The 27,262-nt window shown below is 45.3% G+C and overlaps 1 protein-coding gene across 5 annotated transcripts in view; it reads right to left on the reverse strand.

Annotated features, from left to right (window-relative positions):
* The window catches only part of C5H2orf76 (chromosome 5 C2orf76 homolog), a 78,902-nt gene that overhangs the window by 50,723 nt on the left and 917 nt on the right, over window positions 1-27,262 (reverse strand). The window contains exons 1-2 of one of the 5 annotated variants that reach the window (XM_033945958.1): window positions 11,294-11,571; window positions 2,951-3,216 (exon numbers count right to left, since the gene is read on the reverse strand). The gene's annotated coding sequence lies outside the window, so the exon portion shown is untranslated. The other 4 variants (XM_033945960.1, XM_033945962.1, XM_033945961.1 and 1 more) reach the window with 4 other exon arrangements.

Consider the following 27,262-nt stretch of genomic DNA (forward strand, 5'->3'; position numbering starts at 1 on the left):
TCTTATCTGCCTTCGTTTTTTCTATCGAGTCTACTCTTCCTTTCATTCCCTTAGAGATCCTATGTAGCTGCCCCAAACTTTAATTAATTCAGAGCTTCCTTTCAATCAAAAGAGACTCACTGCCTAGGTATTTATAGAATGTAGGTATTTAGGCATCTATCACATTGCCCCTTTCCTGCCTTTCTTCCAAAGTATGCACATATTGAAATCTTTAAGTCTGTCCCTATATGCTTTATGACAAAGAGCGCTGACCATATTAGTGACTGCCCTCTGGACCAACTCCTTCCTGTTTATATCTTTTTGAAATTGCAGTCTCCAGAATTTTACACAATATTCTAAGTGAGGTCTCACAATCTTATACAGGGGCATCATTACCTCCTTTTTCCTATTAGCTATGCCTCTCCCTATGCACTCAACTGTCTTTATAGCTTTCGCTGTCACCTTTTCTACTTGTTAGCCATCAGTAAATTTTTTTTAAAAACATGTCCATAAAAATAATTTAATGTCAGGAATAGCATTATGAGCAACAGGGCTCGTCTCTGCAGCACCACCTTGGAGCATTAACCAAACTACTGGAAAAATGTTGGTTCTGCTAGTTGTCAGGCTTTGGCTGCTCAATACCACCTTGCACATTCATATTAGAGAATGACACGGTGACAAAATTCATCACCGTTCCTGTCCCCGTGGATAACCGCGGGAAACCATCTTCATGTCATTCTTTAAGGAGAGAGGAAAGAATCAGAGTATAATTGGGCACCCGCAAGCTTTGCTTTGAAGAATGCTGGTGTAGAAGGACCGAGGTTGAAACAGACACTACAGAATGACAGTCTCTGGTATCCAGAGCAGATATTGTGATGTCATAATGCCTCATTCCACCAGTGCCTAAGAACCAATCACATCAGTGATGTCACAATGGCTTCATTATCCTTGGCTCCCATAAGAATCAGAGTATGAATGGCCACAACCACTGACCCGCAAGCTTTGCTTTGAAGAATGCTGGTGTAGAAGGACCGAGGTTGAAATAGACACTAGAAAATGACATGGGATTATTTCCCGCGGTTATCCGCGGGGACGGGAATGGTGATGAATTTTGTCACCGTGTCATTCTCTATATCATGATTTCACTTCAGGGCTTTATAGACTAGTACACAGAGTATTCTGCTTCATTATCATTATCAGTGCAATAAAAACAGCAGCAGGCCAGAGTAATTGTACTGAGGGCAGAAGGCCGTAGCACCCCAGAAAGGAGTTAGTAGTAGCCGGTTACTATCCAACAAGGTGATTAGAAAAGGGGCAAATAAATGGAGAATGCCCAAGCAAAATGACAATCATGGAACAGCCAAACTGGCATCAGCAGCCTACAATGCCTCAAATACCAATTGGACCGGTGCTGACACTTCTGGCCATGATTTGGTATCATACTGCAAAGCCATCAGGACTTAACTGGCCAGATGTTTGACCCATGGCCTTGTAGATATTCATAGCTGCTTGGATTGTAGCAGGGTTTTTAGATGAGCGTTAAATTGAATATAGAACTTGTACTCTCTGCATCTCATTACAATAGTGGAAAATCAAGAAGAAAACCAAATTGTGTAAATGAGCAATATTCTAATCTAATCTGTTATTTGTGCATCGCTCTATACCTATAAAGGCTCAAGGTGACTTACAGCAAGAAATGGAGAACATTTTGATCTATGCAAAAGTCTAAGAAGGGCTTGCGTCTCACAAACTTCCCGGCCGGCACCACACTAAATCCAGTGCCCCGGTCCATCTGGCTGCAACCTACTTCGGTGGAGGGATCCGGGAGGTGAGGGAGAGGAAGAGAGACACCGGCCAGGAGGAGAGTCATCTGTGCCGGTCAACTTCCTACAGGACGTGCCTCTCGCCACAACAGTGAGCTTTGATGGAGACTCCAGTAGATGGAACCTAAGCACACTACTGGGCAGGGCTCTGGGTTTCTGGCCCAGAAATATCTAAGTAAAAAGACCATTTAAACTAAATAATTAATTTATAGAGCATGTATGGTTGGGCAGACTGGATGGACCACTCGAGTCTTTATCTGCCGTCATATACTATGTTACTATGTAAGAGGCATATTTCTTTATAAAGAAATATAAGAGAGTGATGTGGTACAGCCGATGATGAATAGCACCACATAATTCTTCCCGCAGTCATAAAAATTGCAGCGGTGGAGTGGTGGGGCTGAGGCTTCCTCATTTACTTATTAGCCTATAAGATGGTTTAATATCCAGATCCATTGGTTGGAGGTGGAATGATAAGTGAATGAGCAGATTGAAATCATTATAGATTGCTGCTGAATAACCATTATTAAGGCTTTTTCTCCACACTTTGTTGTGAACGGTTCTCTCTCTCGTGGTGATTCCACCACTGGCTGGTAACATTTTTAGTAGTATGTATATGAAAACCCCCATGTATTTTTCCCAGGTGGTTTCTCTGTACCAACCAAATAAAAGTTTAAGGTCTGAGGCAGTTATGTTGAGACTAGAGCAACAAACTTTTATGCTGTAGATTCGCTCCTTTGAAATAAACTACCGGGATACTTATACAATTGTACAATTCTGGAGACCACACCTTCAAAAACATATAAACAGGATGGAGTTAGTCCAGAAGGTGGCTACTAAAATGGTCATTGGTGTTTGTCATAAAGCATATGTAGTGGGATAGCATAGTTAAAACAAGTTTTAAAAACTCATTTTTATGCATGCATTCCCAACTGACTGTGTGATGCAACTGTCAGCTATAAATTGTGCTGGTGTTTAACAGTGGCTGGATTTTTTATGTTAGATGTTTGATATGTTTTATAATTATTATGTATGTTTTAAAATACTGTGTTCCACCTAGGTTATAAGCAGGCTATCAATGAGTAAATAAATAAAATTGATCTTATTCAGTCTACATCCCTATATATAAAATCTATAGAAACACTTACCGGTATTTATCACTTTTATATCACTCCAAGATAGTTGTTTCTCTGTAAAATTTAGAGTTCTAATGCAACCTCAAACTTCTGCTTCAAATACAGTGTTTCAAACTTGACAGAATCCATGAAGTGTCAAAAGTATTTTATGTTCAATGGCAGTGCAGTCTTCTCTTCTTCTGGGTAGCCTGAAGCAAACATCAATTCATGCCACATCTGTCTCCTCCACCAGCCGGATTCAGCCCATATAGTGTAGACTTGAAGGACATGCCAGCACCCTGCAAATAAACCACAGAGCAAAGATAACCAGCACAGGAGACAGATGTGATATAAAGTGCTGCTCTCTTCCTGCCACTGGGAGTTCAAGCAGAAAAGGAATTATACAAAAGGCTGAGAAAGAGTCAGATGGAGGAGTAAGAGATATTGGTAGAGTAGATGGGGAGAAGGGAATTGAGATTATGAAGAGGAGTAAACTGAGAAGTTTGATGAAAGGCTGGAAAGGACAATCCCCCCCCATCCCTCCTTATAACCACATGCTCTCCAGACTTTATGCTACCGCTAGTCATTGCAAAACTGGTTCAGTGTGTCAAAGAACATGCAAAAATGTTTTCCGTGCAATAAAATAAAAACTGCAAAGCTCTACTAAGACTGATTATAAACAATTTTTTTCTTTCCTGTGGCAACACAGTAAATGATGGAAGAAAAACATCAAATTGGCTCAAGCAATCTGCTCAATTGCTCAGAATCTCACCAAGATACACAGACATGCTTCCACCAGTGTGTTTTAGAGTTTATAGGGCTGAACAAAAAGCACAGTTACTTACCGTAACAGGTGTTATCCAGGGACAGCAGGCATATATTCTCACATGTGGGTGACGTCATCTACGGAGCCCCAGCGCGGACAGCTTTTCAAGCAAACTTGATTGAAGTTTCAAGTTTGCTATGCTGCACCACGCATGTGCATGCCTTCTTGCCCACTAGAGGGCGCATCCCCACCTCGTGGTCCTCAGTTCCATATCCAGCAAAGAAACCATCCCCGGGGAGGAGGGCGAGTTGTGAGAATATATGCCTGCTGTCCCTGGATAACACCTGTTACGGTAAGTAACTGTGCTTTATCCCAGGACAAGCAGGCATAATATTCTCACATGTGGGTGACCTCCAAGCCAACCAAAAAAGGGCAGGTGGGAGGATGGCAATTTAGGAAAACAGATTTCGCAAAACTGACTGGCCAAACCGGCCGTCACTCCTGGATAACGTATCCAGGCAGTAGTGGGAGGTGAAAGTATGAACCGAAGACCAAGTGGCAGCCTTGCAGATGTCCTCCATCGGAGTAGACCGGAGGAAAGCAACAGAAGCTGCCATCGCTCGGACCTTATGTCCCGTGACCCGACCATGCAGCTCGAGACCAGCCTGAGCGTAGCAAAAAGAAATACAAGCAGCCAACCAGTTGGACAAGGTGCGCTTGGAAACAGGACGTCCCAACCGATTAGGATCAAAGGACAAAAATAATTGAGGAACCTTCCGATGAGACTTGGTGCATTGAAGATAAAAAGCCAACGCCCTCTTACAGTCAAGTGTGTGAAGCGCCGCCTCCCCAGGATGAGAGTGGGGCTTCGGAAAAAACACCGGAAGAACAATGGACTGATTGAGGTGGAAATCAGACACAACCTTAGGTAAAAATTTAGGATGGGTGCGAAGAACCACCTTGTCATGATGGAACACAGTAAAGGGCGGGTCCGCAACCAAAGCCTGCAGCTCACTAATCCGACGAGCGGACGTGAGTGCAAGCAAAAAGATCACCTTCCAAGTGAGAAACTTAAGAAGAGACTTGTCAATAGGCTCAAAAGGAGGTTTCATCAGCTGAGCCAAGACCACATTAAGATCCCAAACCACAGGAAGAGGTTTCAGAGGAGGATTAACATTCACTAGACCCCTCATGAAACGAATCACCAGAGGATGCAGAGAGAGAGATCGACCCTCGAGATGCCGATGGAAAGCAGCAATAGCACTGAGATGCACCCGAATGGAAGTCGTCTTCAGCCCAGACTTGGACAAATGCAACAAATATCTTCCTTGTCCAGCCACTATGATAAAAAGACTCCAGACCATACAAAACACCGCCCTCAGACTGATCTACTCACTCAGAAAATATGATCACATAACAACTGCCTTCTTAGACTCCCACTGGTTACCCATACAAGCACAAATTCAATTCAAATTCCACTGCCTATTATTCAAAGTGTTACACGGCACCTCCCCTTCCTACCTAAACAACCGCTTAAACCAGGTCTCCTCTCAAGACACAGAAGAACCCCAAACCCTTTTGCCTTTCCCCCACTCAAAGGCACACTACGCAAGAAAATGTTTGACAACCTTCTGGCAACACAAGCAGCAAAACTCAACCATTCCATCTCCAATCTGCTGACAACATCGGACGACTTCAAAACATTCCGAAAAAAAATCAAAACCCTGCTTTTCAAAAAATTCATCCAAATATCTTAACCCTTCTTCACCTACCTCAAGATATCACTTCCCCAAATAACCCACCTAAACACCTTCCAAGCAAACAGACCCCTAAAATAGATGGTAATCTTACCTACTCTAACTATATTCTCTTTGTCTATATCACACAGCTTGGCACTATCATTTTACTATCCAACCCCTAAATCCCCTTAGGAATCTATCCAGCTATCTCTCCTCTGACAAAAAAAAAAAAAAAAAAAATTGTATCTTCACTGGAAAATGTCCAGTCAAATCTTTTGTAATCCGCCTTGAACTGCAAGGTATAGGCGGAATAGAAATCCGTAATGTAATGTAAATATTCCAGACCCGAGGACACCGGAACCGAACTCGGATCCAGATGGTGCGAGGAACACCAGGATGAAAATCTGGTCCACTTCTGGGAATAACAAAGCCGAGTCGAGACCTTGCGCGAGGCTTCCAACACCTCCCTGACCGACTGAGAAACACAAACCGAAGTCAAGGGGAAAGGAACCAAGCCGTCAGATGTAAGGACTGAAGATTGGGATGCAACAGCGAACCCCGACTCTGAGACAGCAGAGAGGGAAAAACAGGCAGAAGTAGAGGCTCCCTGACACTGAGTTGAAGGAGCAGGGAGAACCAGTGCTGACGAGGCCAACGAGGCGCAATGAGAATCATAGTGGCTCTGGACGACTTGAGATGAACCAACGTCCTCAAGATCAGAGGGAAAGGAGGAAACGCATAAATGAACCTCCCTCCCCGGTCGAGAAGAAAGGCATCGGCCTCGAGACGGTCTGGGGAGTACATCCGAGAACAATAGAGGGGCAGTTTGTGAGTCTCCGGGGAGGCAAACAGATCCACCTGAGGAGTCCCCCAGTGGTCGAAGACCTCGTGCAGAACTCGGGAGTTTAGCGACCACTCGTGCGGCTGGAGAAGACGACTGAGTTTGTCGGCCAGACAATTCTACTCTCCCTGAATGTAAACCGCCCGCAGGAAGATGTTCTGGGAGACCGAGGGCTTCCCGGCACAGGGACCAAGAACCCGTCCCCCCTTGCTTGTTTACATAATACATTGCCACTTGGTTGTCCGTCCGCATGAGTACTACCTGATCGTGCAGCAGGTGGCAGAACGCTCGAGCAGCCAGAAAAATGGCACGAAGCTCCAACACATTGATGTGACAAAGACGGTCCTCCGCTGACCATAGACCTTGAGTCCGCAGACCGTCGAGATGAGCCCCCACGCGTACTCCGAAGAGTCCTTGGTCAGGACCTTGTGATGCGGAGGGACGAGAAAGAGCAAACCCCCGGAAAGATTGGAAGAGTTGGTCCACCAACGGAGCGAGCGTCTCAAGGAAGGAGTCACTGTTACAGGAAAGGAGAGCGGGTCCCGATCTTGATGCCACTGGGAGGCCAAGGTCCACTGAGGGAGTCTCAGGTGCAATCGGGCGAACGGTGTGACATGAACCGTCGACGCCATGTGGCCAAGTAGAATCATCAGACGGTGCGCTGAGACGGAGCGCTGCAGCGAAATCTGACAGCACAGTCGAAGCAGAGCCTCCAACCTCGGAGGGGGGGGAACGCACGAAGGCGAACCATGTCCAGCACGGCCCCAATAAACTGAAGGGATTGAGCAGGGCACAGCTGAGATTTGGGAAAGTTCACTTCGAACCCCAGACTTTGAAGGAAGGTGATAGTCTGTTGGGTCGCTGAGATAACCCCCTCCCTGGACGATGCCTTGATCAGCCAATCGTCCAGGTAAGGAAAGACCTGTAGCCCCTGAGATCTCAGGGCAGCCGCGACTACCACCATACACTTCGTGAAGACTCGAGGTGATGATGCCAGCCCGAAAGGAAGGACCCGATACTGAAGGTGCAACTCCCCCACCTGGAACCGTAAGAACTTGCGGATGGCGGGATGCACCGGAACATGAGTGTACGCTTCCTTCAAGTCCAGGGAGCACATCCAGTCCCCTACCTCCAACAGAGGGTAGAGAACCGGAAGTGACAACATACGGAACTTCTCTTGGACCAGGAACTTGTTGAGCTTCCGGAGGTCCAAAATGGGGCGTAAGTCCCCGGTCTTCTTTGGGACCAAAAAGTAACGGGAGTAAAACCCCCGCCCCCGTTGATTTGGGGGTACCGGCTCCACCGCCCGAAAGCTCAACAAGGCCCTGGCCTCCGAGAGGAGACGAGGAAGCTGGGCTCGACTGGAAAGAGAGGTCCCTGGCGGTTGTTCCGGCGGCGAGGCCAAGAAGTTCAGCGAGTAACCCTCGGAGATGAGACGGAGCACCCAAGCGTCTGACGTGATCATAGTCCAGGCCGAATGAAAGGCCCGCAGCCGGCCCCCGATGGGCAGGGGGTCCGGCGAGAGTGCGGAGGGGGCCCGCCTCCATCCACTCATCATGTCAAAAAGACGGCGCCGGCTTAGCCGCCCCTTGCGCCTGAGGTTTTGGTTGGCCCCCTCTGCCCTGCTGCGGGGGGCGCCGGGGCGGAGGCCTAGAGAATGCTGGCGTAGACTTTTGAGGGTATCGCCGCGGTGGAGGTCTAAATGGCTTCTGTGGCGGTACCCGTGGCTTAGGACGGACCAAGGAGGCGATGGAGCGCTCATGTTCGGACAGGCGTTTGGTCGCCGCCTCCAAGGACTCATCGAACAATTCCGATCCAACATGTGGCAGATTGGCTAGGCGCTCCTGCAAGTTCGGGTTCATATCAACCGTTCGGAACCATGTGAGACGGCGCATCGCTACTGCAAAGGCGGAGACCCTGGAGGCCAACTCAAACGCGTCGTAAACAGCATGAAAAAGGTATAGACGCAGTTGTGACAAGTTGGCCATAAATTTGCCAAAGTCCCCCTTATGGGAATCCGGCATGACCCCATGATAACGGGGTAACGCCTTCACCATCTGCCTCAGATAAGATGAAAAAGTGAAAGCATAATTAAGGACCCTGGCCGCCATCATGGAATTGGAGTAGAGGTGGCGACCAAACTTGTCTAGGGTCTGCCCTTCCCGCCCGGGAGGGACCGCAGCCGAGATCCTAGAAGGCTGGGACTTCTTTAACGCCGACTCCACCAGCAACGACTGGTGAGACAGTTGTGCTTTCTCGAAGCCCTTGCATGGAATGGTACGGTACTTCGATTCCATTTTCGATGGAACCGCTGTGACTGTAAGAGGGGAGTCCAAGTTCCTCAGGAAGGTCTGATGGAGGACTTTATTAAGAAGCAGACAAGGAGTCTCCCTCGGGGGAGAAGGTAAATCCTGCTCCTCCAAAAACTCCTTGGTATATTGAGAACCGGACACCAGATCAAGGTCCAAGGCCCTCCCCATATCAAGCACAAATCTCGAAAAGGGAGATCGAGAGGCCCGCGTCGCCAAAAAGGAAGGGGAAGCCTCACGGGAATACCGAGGTTCCCTACCAGTACCAGACCCCGAACCCCATGACGACGCCCCAAGCGACCTCGACGGGGTCGGGGACCGCCTATGCCCCGAGGAACCCCTTTGGGAAGTCCCCTGGGAACGAGGCACCGAGGCCTGCCCCTTCCGTTTCGGCGAGGAGTCTCTCGACAATCCTCCCTCGGAGGAACGGAAAAGCCTCAGATTATCGAGGCGGAGCTCCGAGACACGCAACGTCTCAGCCCCGGTCGGCCAGGAGCGACCGCGTCTCCGAGGAGAACCCCGAGAACGCTTGGGATTCCTCGGCCGGCGCTTCGCCCGAGGCCGACCCGAGGGCGAGGAGCCCCGGGAGAACCTCGACGAGGAAGAAGTGGAAGAGATCCTCTGAACTCGCCGCACCTTGTCCCGAGGCCGCACACTCCGCTCCGGCTGGTCGACCGAGATCGAGGGCAAGGTCGGGGTCGAGGCCGGAGCCACCCCGGGGGCCGAAGTCGAGGGCACCGAGACCGAGGCTGCCGAAGCCGGGGCACTCGAGGCCGAAGCCGGCTGCAGATGCACGAGGGCGCCGGTCAGCTCCGAGGCAATGAGGGCACGGAGCAAGTCCTGAAAAACAGGAACCCCCATCATGGCCGGTAGATCTGGGGCCGGTGGGTGCTCCCTCGAAGGCGACCTCGGTCTCAAGTATTCCTGCAGGGCACCTGACTTCGACGCTCGGGGCGGGGCCGAAGACGACCCACCCGCCCCCGTCGAGGATCCCGAGGATGGCTTTTTCGAGGTTGGAACTGAAGAAGGAAGTGAGGACTTACCCCCTGTCGACTTCGAAGTCGAGGACGCAGGCTTCGACGAACCAGGATGTCGCGGCGAGGTCGAGGGAGTCGAGGCCGAGGTCAAGGCCGGGGCCGAAGCCGAGGCCGACGTCGAGGCCTGCCCCGCCGCGGGGTCCACAGCAAAGAGCTCCGCCATTCTGGCACAACGGCAGCGGAGAGCTCTTGGCTGAAAAGTCGAGCACCGAGGACAGGAGTCGGTGGGGTGCTCGGGACCCAGGCAAAGTAAGCACCACCGGTGGGGATCGGTGATTGAAAGCAGCCGATCGCACCGGGTGCACTTTTTAAAGCCCGTCAAAGGACGGGACATGAAATCGAAAACCGGCCGGGAACGTAACGAGGTCCCGCGGCCGCGGCTACCGGGAGCCCCCGGAGCCGAACGAAAAAATACTTTTTTTTTTTTTTTAACGATTATCGAACACACGAACGAATAAAAAAATAAAGCAAGCACAGCGACCGAGAAAAACGACTCAGACGCGGTGTCAGAAGGCCAAAAAAGAGAGCACAAATTCCACAGGGCTTCTGGCTCCGCGGAAAAGACTGAACTGAGGACCACGAGGTGGGGATGCGCCCTCTAGTGGGCAAGAAGGCATGCACATGCGTGGTGCAGCATAGCAAACTTGAAACTTCAATCAAGTTTGCTTGAAAAGCTGTCCGCGCTGGGGCTCCGTAGATGACGTTACCCACATGTGAGAATATCATGCCTGCTTGTCCTGGGATAAGATGGCATTGCAAATACCCAACATGACAGGTCCTCAATATACTTCTTGGGAGGTGGAAAAAAAGAACAAGCCTGCTATAAATCCATGGGCAGAAACGACATACTACTATAATTATCTCCACCTATATCAGTGGTCTCAAACCCTTTGCAGGGCCACATTTTGGATTTGTAGGTACTTGGAGGGCCTCAGAAAAAATTAGTTAATGTCTTATTAAAGAAATTACAATTTTGCATGAGGTAAAACTCTTTTATAGTTTATAAATCTTTCCTTTTGGTTAAGTCTTAATAATAAAGAGACATATGATCAAGAAACTGTTTTATTTTACTTTTGTGATTATGATAAACATACCAAGGACCTCAAAATAGTACCTGGCAGGCCACGAGTTTGAGACCACTGACCTATATCATGCAAATTACAATAGTTAGAGATGTGTATTTCAGGAAAAACTGACAAGCAAAACCTTCCCATAAAAGAATAAACAAAAAATCTCAACCCAACCAAGGAGAACCATTAGCAACCCTAAGCAGCGAAAAATATGTGCCACCTGAGCAAGGTACGTTCCATCACCATCACAACCTGGGAATTTCAGGTTATTGTATTTTTCGTAACATTAAGTGTATTTGCTCTTGTATTACGTTTGGCCCTTTTTATTTTACGTGAATTGTTTTATTAAAAAAAACAATTCACATAAAATTGCTTTGGCCAAATTGTCATGCCAATAAAGTTGCATGACACTGAAATGGCCAAAAAAGACAGATTTCAAGTAACAATACAATAGGGGCCAAAGCCTAAACTCAGAAAGAAACTATCGTGAGATGACGCCACGATACGCTCAGAAATCTACGAGGTAGCGTGTTACCGAGCCCCGACAAACCGAACCTCTAATTCAAGCTGCTAGCGCCCCTTCCGAGACGGGGGCTCACGTGGGACAAACTTACCTAACTCCCACTCTACGTCGGTCCTCCGTAGTACCTAGCGGCAACAGGGGAGACGGAAGTAGGTGGGCGGAATCATGCGTTCCAAGCCTCTCTTTGAACATAATCGTCGTTTGGAGCTCTTAGATTAGAATGGAAAATTGTACGCGAGTATTGCAAAAGTGAAAGGTGTTGCAATGTTTTTAATTGTGGTGGAACTTTCTCGGCTCAATACTCTAATTTTCCTTCAGCAGCTTTACTCGGGTACACTTTCCACATACGTTCCTTCTTCTGCGACCTGATAAACTGGCGCCTAAATGTAGGTACTAATAATGCGCCCAGTTTATAGAATAGTTGCACTTATATGCATGTTTGCTGCCAATTGGCTCTACTAGCACTATAGAAAGAGCAAGTAGTGACAGCAGAGGCCAATCAATCAGCTGATCGCGCACACTGATGTAACTAATGGATCTTACATCCTCAGTGTAAGTAAAACTATTTTAGTCCGAAACACCTGTCCAGTTTCCACAGCTTTCCATCACCCTTAACGTGGGCAGGGATAAAAATGCCTCTAGCATTCTGAGTACAGGACACTAACTAGTACATTTGGGGTCATGCATAGATTAAAGCCTGCCTGGAAGAAAATCGAGACAAAGAGATTCAGCAGGAGGAACCATGGAAACCCAAGCTCCAGATCTCTAAGCACTGGCAGATGGAAGAGTTTCAAAGTTTGTGACTACTGACACTCACTTTCTTTGCCAACTGGAACACTGACAGAGAAAGAAAGAGACAAAGGGCAAATTGAGAAGAGGCAACAAAACACAAGAAAGGATTGAAACAAGAAAATGAAAAAGAGCTACAAAGAAAGAACTGTTATGTGGAGCCAAAAAAATCAGCATATTCTAAAACTGAGAGAGGGGAATTGTTTTAAATTTAGAATACTTGCTAAAATAAGGCCATTTTATAATTGTTTCCGTTTCTAATACTCATGTTTTCAGCTTCACATGCTGGAAACAAAACCTTCCTGACCTGAAACATTCACTGTAATAACTAAGGATTCATTAACTGGATAGAAACAATATACAGACAACCCACGGCGCTATCCTGATAAACAACTCTCTCTCTAATAGATTTTCCCTCCATAGAGGTACCCGTCAAGGCTGTCCCCTTTCACCACTATTATTTGATTTAGCATTGGAACCTCTATTGTTAGCTATCCGACAATGTTCCTTAATTAAAGGTATTCCCTCGTCCAGTCGAGAGATTAAACTAGCAGCTTACGCTGATGATGTTCTTCTCTTTCTCAAGGATCCTCTTGTCTCTTTACCTCATTTTATCCACATCGTCTCTCAATATTCTCAAATATCTGGATATTCTGTTAATTGGGAGAAATCAGAGATCTTTCCGCTAAATGATCACATTTCCTCCTCAGATCTAGCTCAATTTCCTTTTTCATGGTCACAGGGAGCCGTAAAATATTTGGGGATTTTAATACATAAAGATCCATTACTTGCTCAGGATCTCAATATATCTAAAATCAAAAACTTGGTTTCAAGTACTACATCTCGTTGGTCCCCGCTTTATTTGTCCTGGTGGGGTAGAATAGCCTCCATTAAAATGACCTTAGCTCCACAAATTAATTATACTTTATCTATGCTTCCCCTTCTCTGCCATAAACCGTTATTTCATTGGCTTAATATGAAAATTTCTGAATTTATCTGGAACAAGAAAAAACCTCGTATTGCTCTCGCCAAGCTGAAGGCCTCTAAGATTAAAGGTGGCTTAAATTTACCTGATTTTTATTATTACTACATCGCATCCTTAGCCAAATACGGAGCTCACTGGATTGTTGACTCTTATCCACAGGATCAACCAGCATGGTTTGAAATGGAATGCTTTTTATGTGCACCATTACACATCTCCTGCTTCCTTACAGTGTCGATACCTAGACACTTGAGAAAGTATTCTTTGCTGAGCGCAACACAACATGCTTTTCAATTATTAGATGCAGTGGCTGAGATCTCTGTTGCTGAAGGCCCACTCATGTCCCTTTGGAATAATTCTAAAATTCAAAATAAGGGTAGATCCCTTTCATGGAAGAGGTGGCAGCGGGCGGGTGTGTGGTTTGTTCATCAATTGATCTCCTCCTCTTCATTTGTCCCATTTGATACTTTTTGTTCTGTAAACTCACTCCCATCCTCTGTATATCCTCAATGGCTTACGCTTACTAGAATACTATCTAATGTGCAAATGCGCCCTGACTTTATGACCTCTCATCAAACTATTCGTCACTGGTCTACCTTGGCTTTACTGAAAGGTAGGGCGATATCTCTTTTTTATAGTATCTTAAGAGATCACACCTTCACTTTTACGCCTCAATCCATGAACCACTGGGGCTCTATCTTAAAGACCACGCTTTCTGAAATAGATTGGGAACTCTTCTGGTCATCTACAAATCGTCCTCTATTATCCTCAAGAGTCTCGCAATCAATGTTCTTTATTATGTGGAATGCAGTATGGACTCCGTTTCGAATGTGGAAAGCGAAACTGAAACAAGATCCTATCTGTTGGAACTGTTTGAAAGAGCCTGGAACTCTTGATCACATGCTTCTTCACTGCACTATGATTCATTCCTTTTGGATTCGTATCTGGGACACCATAAAATCTATTACCAAATGTTCAGAACCTATTTCCATGGACATTATAATCCTTCGTTCTCAACACCCTTGCTTCGCACTATCAAACTGTCCTCCTAAACTCATTGACACCATGTTTGTGACAGCTCTTATGCACATTTTAAAAAATTGGAAATCATCTACATTACTAGACTACACCTTTTGGTGGAACTCTTTGAGCATGTACCATAAATTCGAATCATATGCATATGAAAAGAACATGATATCTCGTTTCTCTACAAAATTGATGCGAAATAAATCACCTTGGTCGTTCTTAGATTCATATGTTCATTCTGCCTCGTAGACACTTCTACCTCTCTCTTTTTCTCCCTCTTTCTCTTTCTCCTTCTTTACCTTTCTTTTACTTCATCCTCACTTTCTTTTTTCTTTTACTTCATCCTCTCTGCTTATCTACCCTTTCTATTTCTTTTCTTAGCAGTTTCAAATACTCTGAATTCTTCTTAATAATTTGTTATATGCAAATGAATGCAATTACGGTTTCTTTTGTTTCTACATCACTATTTCTTATTCAATTTTCATGTACTTGAACTGCTTTCTGTATATTATTTATAATATTCAATAAAATTATTGAACTAAAAAAAAAAAGATACTTATTATACATATTGGGGAGAGAACTGCAGCCTCAGCACCCTCAAGTTGTGGGTTTAAACTCCAGGCTGCTCCTTGTGACATTTAGGGCCCGATTCACTAAAGCCAGAGATTGTTGCTAAATCTAAGGCAGTCCCTGATTTGCCATTGTTTTGGCCAATCGGGGACTTCCTTAGGCTCCTCCCTAAGGAAGTCCTTGATTGGCTCAGACATCTCAGGCCCCTCCCAAGGGAGGAACCTGAGCCAATCAGGGTCTTAGGCCCCTCCCTGTGCATCACATGATGCACTGAAGAGGGGCCTAAAGCCGCATGGAGGAGCAGGAGGGTCTGACTGAGCACCTCTCCTGCTCCCAACTTAAAGGTATGGAGGAGGTTTCGACACAACCCAACCACAGGAGACATCCCTCCTGTCATACCAAAAAGGTGAGTTTTCAGTCTGCTTTTAAACAAGGGAAGGGGCTGGATGGAACGTATACATTGTGACTTAGACGACGTAAAATCAAGTGCCCAAAAGGTATCTAAAGTGACCATATAACCACTGCAATCAGTGGGCGCCAGCACCTATCCTCTCTGGCCCTCTTCCCTTCTGCCCCCCCCCCCACTGGTGTCTCAGGGCCCGCCTGGAGGGCCTTCACACACACGTGGACATTGGCAGATTGATGTCACACATGGATGTCATGGCGATATCCACGCACTTCCAGGTACCTCAAGCCATGGCCACTACCTTTAGTGTGCCGCAGCTCAAGACAGTATACAAAATAAAGACCCACACACTACCCCAGTGTTTACTGACCCCTCACACCCCCGCAAAGATCATAATATAAACATACATACCTGTCTCCAGAACATCAGCACCTAGTATAGGAAAGCCTAGTAGAGATCACACAGGTCTCTTAAATAGCCTATGGGGGTGGGCTAGTGAACCATAGAAAGGAGGACCCAGACCCATAAGCCACTCTAACCACATTTATGGTGGAACATTTGTGCCCACAACCCTACTGTACTGCAGCGGTGAAAAGGGTGAACAGAATGCTAGGAATGATTAAGAAGGGGATCACGAACGATCGGAGAAGGTTATCATGCCGCTGTACCGGGCCATGGTACGCCCCCACCTGGAATACTGCATCCAGCACTGGTCGCCGTACATGAAGAAGGGCACGGTACTACTCAAAAGGGTCCAGAGAAGAGCGACTAAAATGGTTAAGGGGCTGGAGGAGTTGCCGTACAGTGAGAGGTTAGAGAAACTGGGCCTCTTCTTCCTTGAAAAAAGGAGACTGAAAGGGGACATGATAGAAACATTCAAAATAATGAAGGGAATAGACTTAGTAAATAGACACAGGTTGTTCACCCTCTTCAAGGTAGGGAGAATAAGAGGGCACTCTCTAAAGTTGAAAGGGAATAGATCCCATACGAACATAAGGAAGTTCTTCTTCACCCAGAGAGTGGTAGAAAATTGGAACTCTCTTCCGGAGGCTGTTATAGAGGAAAACACCCTCCAGGGATTCAAGACACAGCTAGACAAGTTCCTGCTGAACCAGAACATATGCAGGTAAATTTAGTCTCAGGGCAATTGTCTTTGACCTAAGGACCGCCACGGGAGTGGACTGCTGGGCACAATGGACCACTGGTCTGACCCGGCAGCGGCAATTCTTATGTTCTTACTTATATAATCTACCCTGAAAAACTATTACTCTTATAAAGGGAAGTAGGGGCCTACATGCCTTTATACTTAGAATAGGCTCATACCAGGTACCCTCTTGGTTCTTAACTATAGGTGCACAGTTATAGAATTACTTCCAAAATATTTAGTTGCCCTACAACTCTAGACTTGTTGCTTAGTATTAAGTTTTCTTCTGGCTCATTAATCTTTAATTTTATTCATTTAAGTAGACTAATGGAGTAATACAACTTTAATCCATAACAAGCCTGTGTTTAGAGAAGCAAAACACATCAGGTTAGCAAATATCTCAGTCAGATGAATTTTGTACCTAGTAAAATCTTCCAGCACGACCGGGCCGGCGTGGGAGCCCTGCTCCGCCCCCCCGATCCCGCAGGAGGACAATTTCATTAAAAAGACACAGCGCCAGCACCGCCATCTTCCAGCACGACCGGGCCGGCGTGGGAGCCCTGCTCCGCCCCCCCGATCCCGCAGGAGGACAATTTCATTAAAAAGACACAGCGCCAGCACCGCCATCTTCCAGCACGACCGGGCCGGCGTGGGAGCCCTGCTCCGCCCCCCCGATCCCGCAGGAGGACAATTTCATTAAAAAGACACAGCGCCAGCACCGCCATCTTCCAGCACGACCGGGCCGGCGTGGGAGCCCTGCTCCGCCCCCCCGACCCCGCAGGAGGACAATTTCATTAAAAAGACACAGCGCCAGCACCGCCATCTTCCAGCACGACCGGGCCGGCGTGGGAGCCCTGCTCCGCCCCCCCGATCCCGCAGGAGGACAATTTCATTAAAAAGACACAGCGCCAACGGCGCGCCGCTGTTCGGCGTGCCGACCTTCGTGGAGCACCTGAGAGGAGCACCTGCGGACCTTGGAACCGGGAACACCAACGCCCCAAAGACCACTCCACAGGACCTCCTGCCGACTTCCATTATAAGGTAAGGAGCGAGAGATCCCCGCTCCTCCCCCTCCTCCCAGCACGAAAAAAAAACAGCCACTCCCGATCCAACCAGGACTCTAAGGGAGAACCATTCCTTCTACCTAACACTCCGAACCAGACATCAAAAATGAAGCTCTCCCTGCATACACACACACTAGCCACCCTTTTGATAATCCTCCTCATTTCTAGTTGGAAAACAGCAGCAAACAACTTACCCACCACAACCACATCCTCCAGTACAACCAACTTCCAAATTCCCAACAGAAGAATACTCACATCAAGAAACCCGAACCACCACGCCAGCACTCAACACCACATCACTGTTACCTGGAGAAGAAGATCAACACTTCCGAAAACAAAATCTCATCCAACTCCCACAACACTCATATACCCGGAAACAACTTACATTCCCCAGACCGACACGACCTCCCTTACATGTGCCTATGTTAACATCAGAGCACTAGGACCCAAAACAGAAAACATAAAAAATTGGATAAAAACAGAAAAACTTGACTGCCTATTCCTCACTGAAACCTGGTTAACCTCAGACACAGACCCTAGAATAAAAGAAGTATGCCCGCCGGGATACAAAATAACAGTAACCTGCAGAGAGAAAAAAAGAGGAGGAGGACTAGCAATAATAATCAAGAACTCCCTAACTCTAAACATACTTGAAAAAACATCCACTCCGCAAATGGATTTCCTAGCGTGTCAACTCACAAACCCAACACTAAAAAACTCACTAAACTGCTTGCTCTGCTACATAACACCAGGAAACTGGACCACAGTGAGACCTGAATTTGAAAACTTCATCTACCAAAACTCACTAACAGCAGAATATAACCTCATCCTAGGAGACCTAAACCTACACCTAGAAGACACAACCTCCACACCAGCAAATAACTGTCTATCCTTCCTCAATGCCTTATCCTTCCAGATCCTAAACCCACAAACCACCCATGAAAAAGGTCATCAACTGGACATTGCTGCATTCATGTCTCACCAACCATCCAATCCAGCAATCCAAACTCCTAACGGAACATGGTCCCCATCCCTATGGTCAGACCACTACACATATAACTTCAACATCAATTGGACCAAGACCAAACACACACCTCAATCAAAAAAAACCACATATACCACACGCAAACATATCGACCCAACCATTTTCTGGTCAAATGTAGACGAAACTATCCAAGACTGCGACCCAAAAAACTTCATCTCCCACTGGAAAAATGTATCCACCAACATCCTTGATGATCTGGCACCCCTACAAACCAAAACCAGAACCAGCAGGAAATCAGACCAATGGTTTGATAATGAATTACTCCAACTCAAAAGACAGTGTAGAAGATTAGAAAGAAAATGGAGAAAAAAGAACCAAGATCAAACAAAAACCGACTGGAAAAAAATCAACAAACAATACAAAAATCTACTAAGAGATAAGAGGAAAAGCTACTATACTAATCTCATAGGCACGGAAACCCAAGATTCCAAAAAAATATTCCAAATCCTGAAAGAATTAACAGACACCAAACCATACACTACCACCACGAACACCCCTCCACCATCACCCACCCTCTTAGCAGAACACTTCAAGAACAAAATTACCAACACCAGAGCCACTCTCATCCTTAACCCATCCCATCAAAACCCAATCACAATCCACCCTACAGGAAAAGAGGCAACCGCAGCAGACAGAATTTGGACTCAATTCCCTAACATACAATGGTCAGAATTCAACAAATTCTACAAAAAATACAGCCATGCTTCCTGTGACCTCAACCATTGCCCCTCATATCTCCTTACCACCTCTAGTGTAAAATTCCGCACCTTAACTCTACAATGGATTCAATTCACGCTCACAGAAGGCACATTCCCTGCTGACCTCAGCGAAATCGTCATCACCCCAATCCAAAAAGACCCAAAAGCACCACAAAACCTCCCATCTAACTTTAGACCTATAGCCTCAATTCCGCTATATGTCAAAATTATAGAAGGCCTAGTAGCCAAACTCCTCACCGATTACATAGATGACCACAACCTACTCCACCCCATGCAATCAGGCTTCAGAACAAACTTCAGTACAGAGACACTACTAGGCTCCCTTATGGATACCGTCAGACAACAACTTAGTACAGGGAAAAAAATGCTTCTCATACAACTGGACCTAACGGCGGCATTCGACTTAGTAGACCACAACATCCTTCTACAGATCTTAGATGCAATAGGCATCTCAGACAAAGTATACTCTTGGTTTGAAGGATTCCTAAAACTCAGAACCTACAGTGTAAAATCAAACAAAGAAAAGTCAGAATCCTGGTCAAACCCCTGCGGCGTACCACAAGGATCTCCACTATCCCCTACCCTCTTCAATCTCTACACTGCCTCTCTAGGAACGCATCTGGACAATCTGGGCATAACCACCTATAGTTATGCGGATGACATCACCATCCTCATCCCATACGATCATTCTAAACCTACCATGACAGACAAACTTCACCAAACACTTGAAACAGTCACAACCTGGATGAAAAATCACAAACTTAAACTCAACCAAGACAAAACCAAATTCATCCTCCTCGAAAATGACAAGATCCAAACCACAACCAACCTAGATATAAACACAATCAAATATCCCATCCAAACCACCATAAAACTACTTGGCATGACCATAGACAGATGCTGCACTATGCAACCGCAAATAAATAAAACAATTCAAAAATCATTCGCAGTCATGAGAAATCTGAGACAAGTCCGAAAATTCTTTGAAAGAACACAATTCCAACTTATAGTACAATCCCTAATACTAGGTATATTGGACTACTGTAACATCCTCTTCCTTCCTTGCCCTGCAACTACGATAAGACAACTCCAAACAATCCAAAATACAGCTTTGAGACTCATCTACTCATTGAAAAAACATGACCACATCACTGAAGCCTTCATCAACTCACATTGGCTCCCAATCCAAGAAAGAATCCAATTCAAATTCTACTGCATATTATTTAAAACCCTACACGGAGACAGCCCATCATACCTGAACAATCGCCTCATCCAAGCACCCACTACCAGACACAGAAAAACGCACTCCCCATTCATACCCCCCCAATCAAGGAAGTAAAAAGAACAAAACTACACGACGGCCTCCTAGCCACTCAAGCCGCAAGGCTGGACAACCAGATCTCCAACCTTCTGATGACCACCCCAGACTATAGGACGTTCAGAAAAGAAATAAAAACCACACTTTTCAAGAAATTCCTGAAGCAGCAATAACACCACGACCTCTTAGTAACTCTAAAACTGACATTTGATCTACCCATTACTGCACTAATAATAACAAAAGAATCTCCACTATGACCACCTATTAACTCTCTTACAAACCACCCCACCCTCAACAACCCGCTAAATGTTCATAAGATCTACAACTTACCTCTCTAGCTAATCATTGTAACTCTGTTTTTTAAATTAACCTTTTGTAATCCGCCTTGAACCGCAAGGTAATGGCGGAATAGAAATCCCTAATGTAATGTAATGTAATGTAAAATGAAATTACAAATTAGGCATCTTAGAGCTTTGGAGTTATACATCTAACTTTATGGAATTCTGTCCATTTTGATTAAGGAAAGTTGAGTCTTTTTTTCTACATTTAAGAAATGCTTGAAAACAGTTTTTATCAGATTTTTAATTAATGCTTTCTTAAAGTGGGAATAATTGTTTGAATTGATTGGAAAGAGGGTGGGTTTGGTATCATCTGAAATGTGTTTTGATTATCTTATAGTAATTGACTTTGGGCTTTTTTGCTGATGTGAGAAATCAAATTTTGTCTAGTTGGTCAAGTAAATGCTGCCTTCCTAAACATTTAAAGTGTGAAGCTTTCTTTTTATTAACTGCCTTTTCATGGAGAGATTTGCCAAAAACGGTTTGCAATTCATTGAATAGTAATCAGATTAATTATTTCCTGCAGGCTCACAATCTTAACTGTGGTACCTGGGGCAAGGAGTGTTAAGTGACTTTTCCAGAGTCCGAAGGCACAGGCAGGGATCCAACTCACTACCTCAGGGTGCCAAGACAGCAGCTACAACCACTTGGCCACCTCCTTTACTTGCAAGTATGAGGCTTGAATATTTTAACTGGTAAATGTGCACAAAGAGCTGTTCTGAGAAGCCCAGTAGTGCCCAATGTGGTGCCCACAGAGACATGATCACGCCATCTGTGTGCACATATCATCAGCAAGCCAGAGGATTAGCTAGTGCAAAAGCAGCCATACAAGCAGCAGGGGGAGGGGTCTTGAGAAAATCCATTCTGTCCCTGTGCTAGCTATTTGAATAACAAGTAAAGCAGGAACTTAGCCATGCCCAGGATAAACAAACAGATTAGAAATTGGTTACCGTTGCCTTGTGTATCTTTAAGGACAGGGCATTGGATAAGAAATTTTCACAAAGACTGAGGACCTAAAGTTTACTAAAAGAAGCTTTTTGGGTAGCAATTGAATGTTTGGGTATATTTATTAAAATTTATTGACTGCCTTTATGAAGAAATTTACCCAAAGCAGTGTACAGCAAGTACAGTTCAACATAAAACTTACAATTTTGTTAACAGCAGAACAATAGTAAAATGACCAAATAAAAACATTAATACAATGAATAAGGTAAACTTAAAATCAGCAAACTGAAACTTAATAATGGAACTACCATGAAACAGTTGCAAAATATATTTATTTAATAAGACTGAAATTCAAATAGCAGAGATATAATACAATGTCAGCATATTTACAAAACACTTACCCCCTCTTTTACTAAGGTGCGCTAGCCGATTTAGCAGGCACTAAACGCTAACGCGTCCATAGACTATAATGGACACATTAGCGTTTAGCACACGCTAAATCAGCTAGCACACCTTAGTAAAAGAGGGGGTTAATAAGCACACATTAGAACATTCAAAAACTGATGCTAATGCTTTTCTACAATACAGCTTTTCATATAGCCGAGGGGCCAAATGCAGATATTAGATGGGAACAAGATGGGTGGTACAGAGTCCGTTGGGATAAACAGATCAGTGGCCAAAGTCGAGGCAAGGTTTTTCTACAATTAAACTATATATAAATAATTGATCTAAGTAGTGTGTATAGAAAGCTAGTCCAGGTGCAGAATGAGTTTATTGTCAGTCACCCTATGTATTAAAGGCTTAGAAGAACCAGGTTTTCACCTTCTTCCTAAAGTAGGGGTAGTCTCGGATTCCAGAGGTAATCTGGGAAACTATAGACCAGTGAGCCCAACATAGGTGCTTGGCAAAATTGTTATAAAAAACAAAATTACATGTTCTAGACTTCAAAAGAGCTAACTTTGTCAAGATGGGGGAATACCTCAAGGAAGAGTTAGTTGGATGGGAACAGCTAAATGAAGTAGAAAAGGAGTGGGGGAAACTGAGAGAAGCTATCCCAAAGGCGGCAAATCTTTATGTTAGGAAAGTACAGAAAAAGAAAAGAAGGCTGCTTTGGTTCTCAAATGCAGTAGCTGAAAATGTGAGAGAAAAAAGGTTAGCCTTCATAAATTACAAGACATTGCAGAAAGAGGAAGACAAATAAAAATATATGGAAAAACTACAAGTGGGAAAAGCTGTCAGAAAAGCAAAGGTGCAAATGGAAGAAAAGAGCCGGTAAGGTGAAATTAGGGGACAAAACATTTTTTAGCTATATGCGATAGGAAGAAGTGTTAAAATGGTATAGTGAGAATTAAGGGTAAGGGGGACAAATATGCTGAAACTGATAAAGATAAGGCTGAACTGATTAACAATTTATTTCTGTTCTTTGTTCACGGATAAAAGGGGGTAGGACCGTAAAAAACAAACGCATATGGGAATGGATGTGTAGTAGACCCTGAAAGATTCTCAGAAGACTCTGTTTCTGAGGAACTAGCTAAATTAAAAGTAGACAAAACGATGGAGCCTGATGGGATACATCCGAGGGTACTCAAGGAACTCAGAGAGGTTCTGGCTACTCCGTTTTCTCATATTTTTAATGATTCCTTAGAATCTAGTGTGGTCCCGAAGAAATGAAGAAGAGCGGATGTAATCCCTTTGCACAAGAGCGGCAGTGGCGTACAAAGGGGGGGGAAATCCGCCCCAGGTGCAGCCTTAGGGGGGGTGCGCAGCCGGACAGGTCCAGAAAATTCCTGGGCTGCGACGGCACTCAGCGGCATCGGCGCCCCCCACCTCTGCGACGGCATTCAGCGGCATCAGCGCCCCCCCTGCCCCGTGACAGCACTCAAGCTCGGCCTCCTTCTCCCGGCATCAGCAGAACTTCAGATCGGCAACAGGTGCTCAGTCAAAAGCTTCCCCTGACTCAGCTTCCTGTTTCTGCCCAGGCAGTTCAGTCAGGGGAAGCTTTTGACTGAGTACCTGTTGCCGATCTAAAGTTCTGCTGATGCCAGGAGAAGGAGGCCAAACTTGAGTGCTGTCGCGGGGCAGGGGGGGGCGAAAATGCCGCTGAGTGCCATCGCGGAGGGGGGGGCGCCGATGCCGCTCAGTGCCGTCACGAGGGGGGGCCTTGCCGATCTTGTTGCCAAAATCGGAAAGGTGAGGGAGAAAGATGGGCCTGTGGTGGATGGAGAGATTGAGAGAAGGTGACAGATGATGGAAGTGGGGAGAAGGGGCAGATGATGGAAGTGGAGAGATGGGGGAGAGAGAAGAGGGCAGATGATGGAAGTGGAGAGAAGGGAGAGAGAGAAGAGGGCAGAGGATGGAAGGAGGGGATAAATAAAAGGAGGGCACATGATGAGGGAAAAGGATTGAGTTAGGGAAATACTGGAGGGGGTGAGGGAAAGAGATGGCGAGCTGTAGTTAGACAGTAAAAAAGGAAATTGATGAGAGGGTAGTAAGAATGTAATCTAGATGGATGCAGAAAATAAATTGAAAAGGAAAATGAGGGAAGAAAGGGATTGCAGAAGAGAGGTGTGGGAGAGGGAAGGAGAGGAGAGAGATGCCAGACCAATGGGGTGAAAGGAGAAATGGAAGGGGAAGGCATACAGTTTCTGGAAGGGACATAGAAGGAGAGAAGATGCCATATAGGGGCAGAGAGAAGGCAGACAGTGGATGGAAGGAAGAGAGTAACAAGAAGATGAGGAAAGCAGAAACCAGAGAAGACAAAGGTAGAACAAAAATTTTTGATTTATTTGTTGCTTTAGGAGACATGTGTCACTGTTTCTGTGGTGTTGCATTGTATGCAGAATCCAGCTTATTACTGGTTCAATTTAACTTTTGTATTTCTATTTTATCCCCCCTTTTACAAAACTGTGGAGCGTTTTTTAGCACCAGCCGTGGTGGTAGCAGCTCTGATGCTCAGAATTCTATGAGCGTCAGAGATGTTACCACCGTGGCTAAAATCCACACTACAGTTTTGTAAAAGAGGGAGGGGTTAGTTTGTGATGACATATTCCATACTAGGCGAAGGTATTTTCTGTGTTCTGTGTATTCGAAAGACATGGTTTTCTGTTAGGATTGACGGTGTAGGATTGATCTGTACTAGTCTGGCTTGTTTAGTTTTACAATGGGTATATTGATGTTGTACTGCTCACTGCATATGTAAGATGCTGCCTTTTCCTAGGTACTCATGTGTGACATGTGGCTTGTTACTAAAAATCATGTTTTTCGTACAGATGGGAGGGGTGCCAAAAAATGATGGGCCCCGGGTGTCACATATGCTAGGTACGCCACTGAAGAGCTGAAAATATTTATTTATTTTAAAAATTTACATACCGCCTAGAATCTAAGCAATTTCCAATAGCAAACATTCATAAAATAAAACCATGACAGCACATAAACATTACATAATCATTCTTCACCTTATCATTCATAACATACTATCTGAATTCCCAATACAGCATAGAAGTTATCCCCTGTCACATAGTACATATAGGCATCAACAAAAAGTTGTGTCTTTAATAATTTCTTGAAGGTGACATAGTCAATACATAGAAACATACATAGTAACATAGTAGATGACGGCAGATAAAGACCCGAATGGTCCATCCAGTCTGCCCAACTTGATTCAATTTAAATTTTTTAATTTTTTCTTCTTAGCTATTTCTGGGCAAGAATCCAAAGCTTTACCCTGTACTGTGCTTGGGTTCCAACTGCCGAAATCTCTGTTAAGACTTACTCCAGCCCATATATACCCTCCCAGCCATTGAAGCCCTCCCCGGCTCATCCTCCACCAAGCGGCCATATACAGACACAGACTGTGCAAGTCTGCCCAGTACTGGCCTTAGTTCAATATTTAATATTATTTTCCGATTCTAAATCCTCTGTGTTCATCCCACGCTTCTTTGAACTCAGTCACAGTTTTACTCTCCACCACCTCTCTCGGGAGCGCATTCCAGGCATCCACTACCCTAACATTGCCCCTGAATCTACCACCCCTCAACCTCAAATTATGTCCTCTGGTTTTACCATTTTCCTTTCTCTGGAAAAGATTTTGTTCTACGTTAATACCCTTCAAGTATTTGAACGTCTGAATCATATCTCCCCTGTCTCTCCTTTCCTCTAGGGTATACATATTCAGGGCTTCCAGTCTCTCCTAATACATCTTCTGGCGCAAGCCTCCTATCATTTTCGTTGCCCTCCTCTGGACAGCCTCAAGTCTTCTTATGTCCTTCGCCAGACACGGTCTCCAAAACTGAACACAATACTCCAAGTGGGGCCTTACCAATGACCTGTACAGGGGCATCAACACCTTCTTCCTTCTACTGACTACGCCTCTCTTTATACAGCCCAGCGTCCTTCTGGCAGCAGCCACTGCCTTGTCACACAGTTTTTTTGCCTTTAGATCTTCGGACACTATCATCCCAAGGTCCCTCTCCCCGTCCGTGCATATCAGCTTCTCTCCTCCCAGCATATACGGTTCTTTCCTATTATTAATCCCCAAATGCATTACTCTGCATTTCTTTGCATTGAATTTTAGTTGCCAGGCATTAGACCATTCCTTTAACTTTTGCAGACCCTTTTTCATATTTTCCACTCCCTCTTCGGTGTCTACTCTGTTACAAATCTTGGTATCATCTGCAAAAAGGCAAACTTTTCCTTCTAACCCTTCAGCAATGTCACTCACAAACATATTGAACAGGATTGGCCCCAGCACCGAACCCTGAGGAACTCCACTACTCACCTTTCCTTCCTTCGAGCGACTTCCATTAACCACCACCCTCTGGCAGCCAGTTTCTGACCCAGTTCACCATTTTGGGTCCTAACTTCAGCCCTTCAAGTTTGTTCAACAGCCTCCTATGAGGAACTGTATCAAAGGCTTTGCTGAAATCCAAGTAAATTACATCTAGCATATGTCCTCAATCCAGCTCTCTGGTCACCCAATCAAAAAATTCAATCAGGTTCATTTGGTACGATTTACCTTTTGTAAAGCCATGTTGCCTCGGATCCTGTAACCCATTAGATTCAAGGAAGTACACTATCCTTTCTTTCAGCAACACTTCCATTATTTTTCCAACAACCGAAGTGAGGCTCACCGGCCTGTAGTTTCCTGCTTCATCCCTGTGACCACTTTTATGAATAGGGACCACATCCGCTCTCCTCCAATCCCCAGGAATCACTCCCGTCTCCAGAGATTTGTTGAACAAGTCTTTAATAGGACTCGCCAGAACCTCTCTGAGCTCCCTTAGTATCCTGGGATGGATCCTGTCTGGTCCCATCGCTTTGTCCACCTTCAGTTTTTCAAGTTGCTCATAAACACCCTCCTCCGTGAACGGCTCAGAATCTACTCCATTTTCTCGTGTAACTTTGCCAGACAATCTCGGTCCTTCTCCAGGATTTTCTTCTGTGAACACAGAACAGAAGTATTTGTTTAGCACATTCGCTTTCTCCTCATCACTTTCCACATATTGGTTCCCAGCATCTTTTAACCTAGCAATTCCATTTTTCATCTTCCTCCTTTCACTAATATATCTGAAAAAATTTTTGTCTCCCTTTTTTACATTTTTAGCCATTTGTTCTTCCGCCTGTGTTTTCGCCAAACGTATCTCTCTCTTGGCTTCTTTCAGTCTTAAGTGTCTAGGGAGGCTATTCCACAAGGACACACCACCAATCAAAAACAT

This window comes from Geotrypetes seraphini, chromosome 5 (assembly GCF_902459505.1).
Source record: "Geotrypetes seraphini chromosome 5, aGeoSer1.1, whole genome shotgun sequence".
Classification (NCBI taxonomy): domain Eukaryota; kingdom Metazoa; phylum Chordata; class Amphibia; order Gymnophiona; family Dermophiidae; genus Geotrypetes; species Geotrypetes seraphini.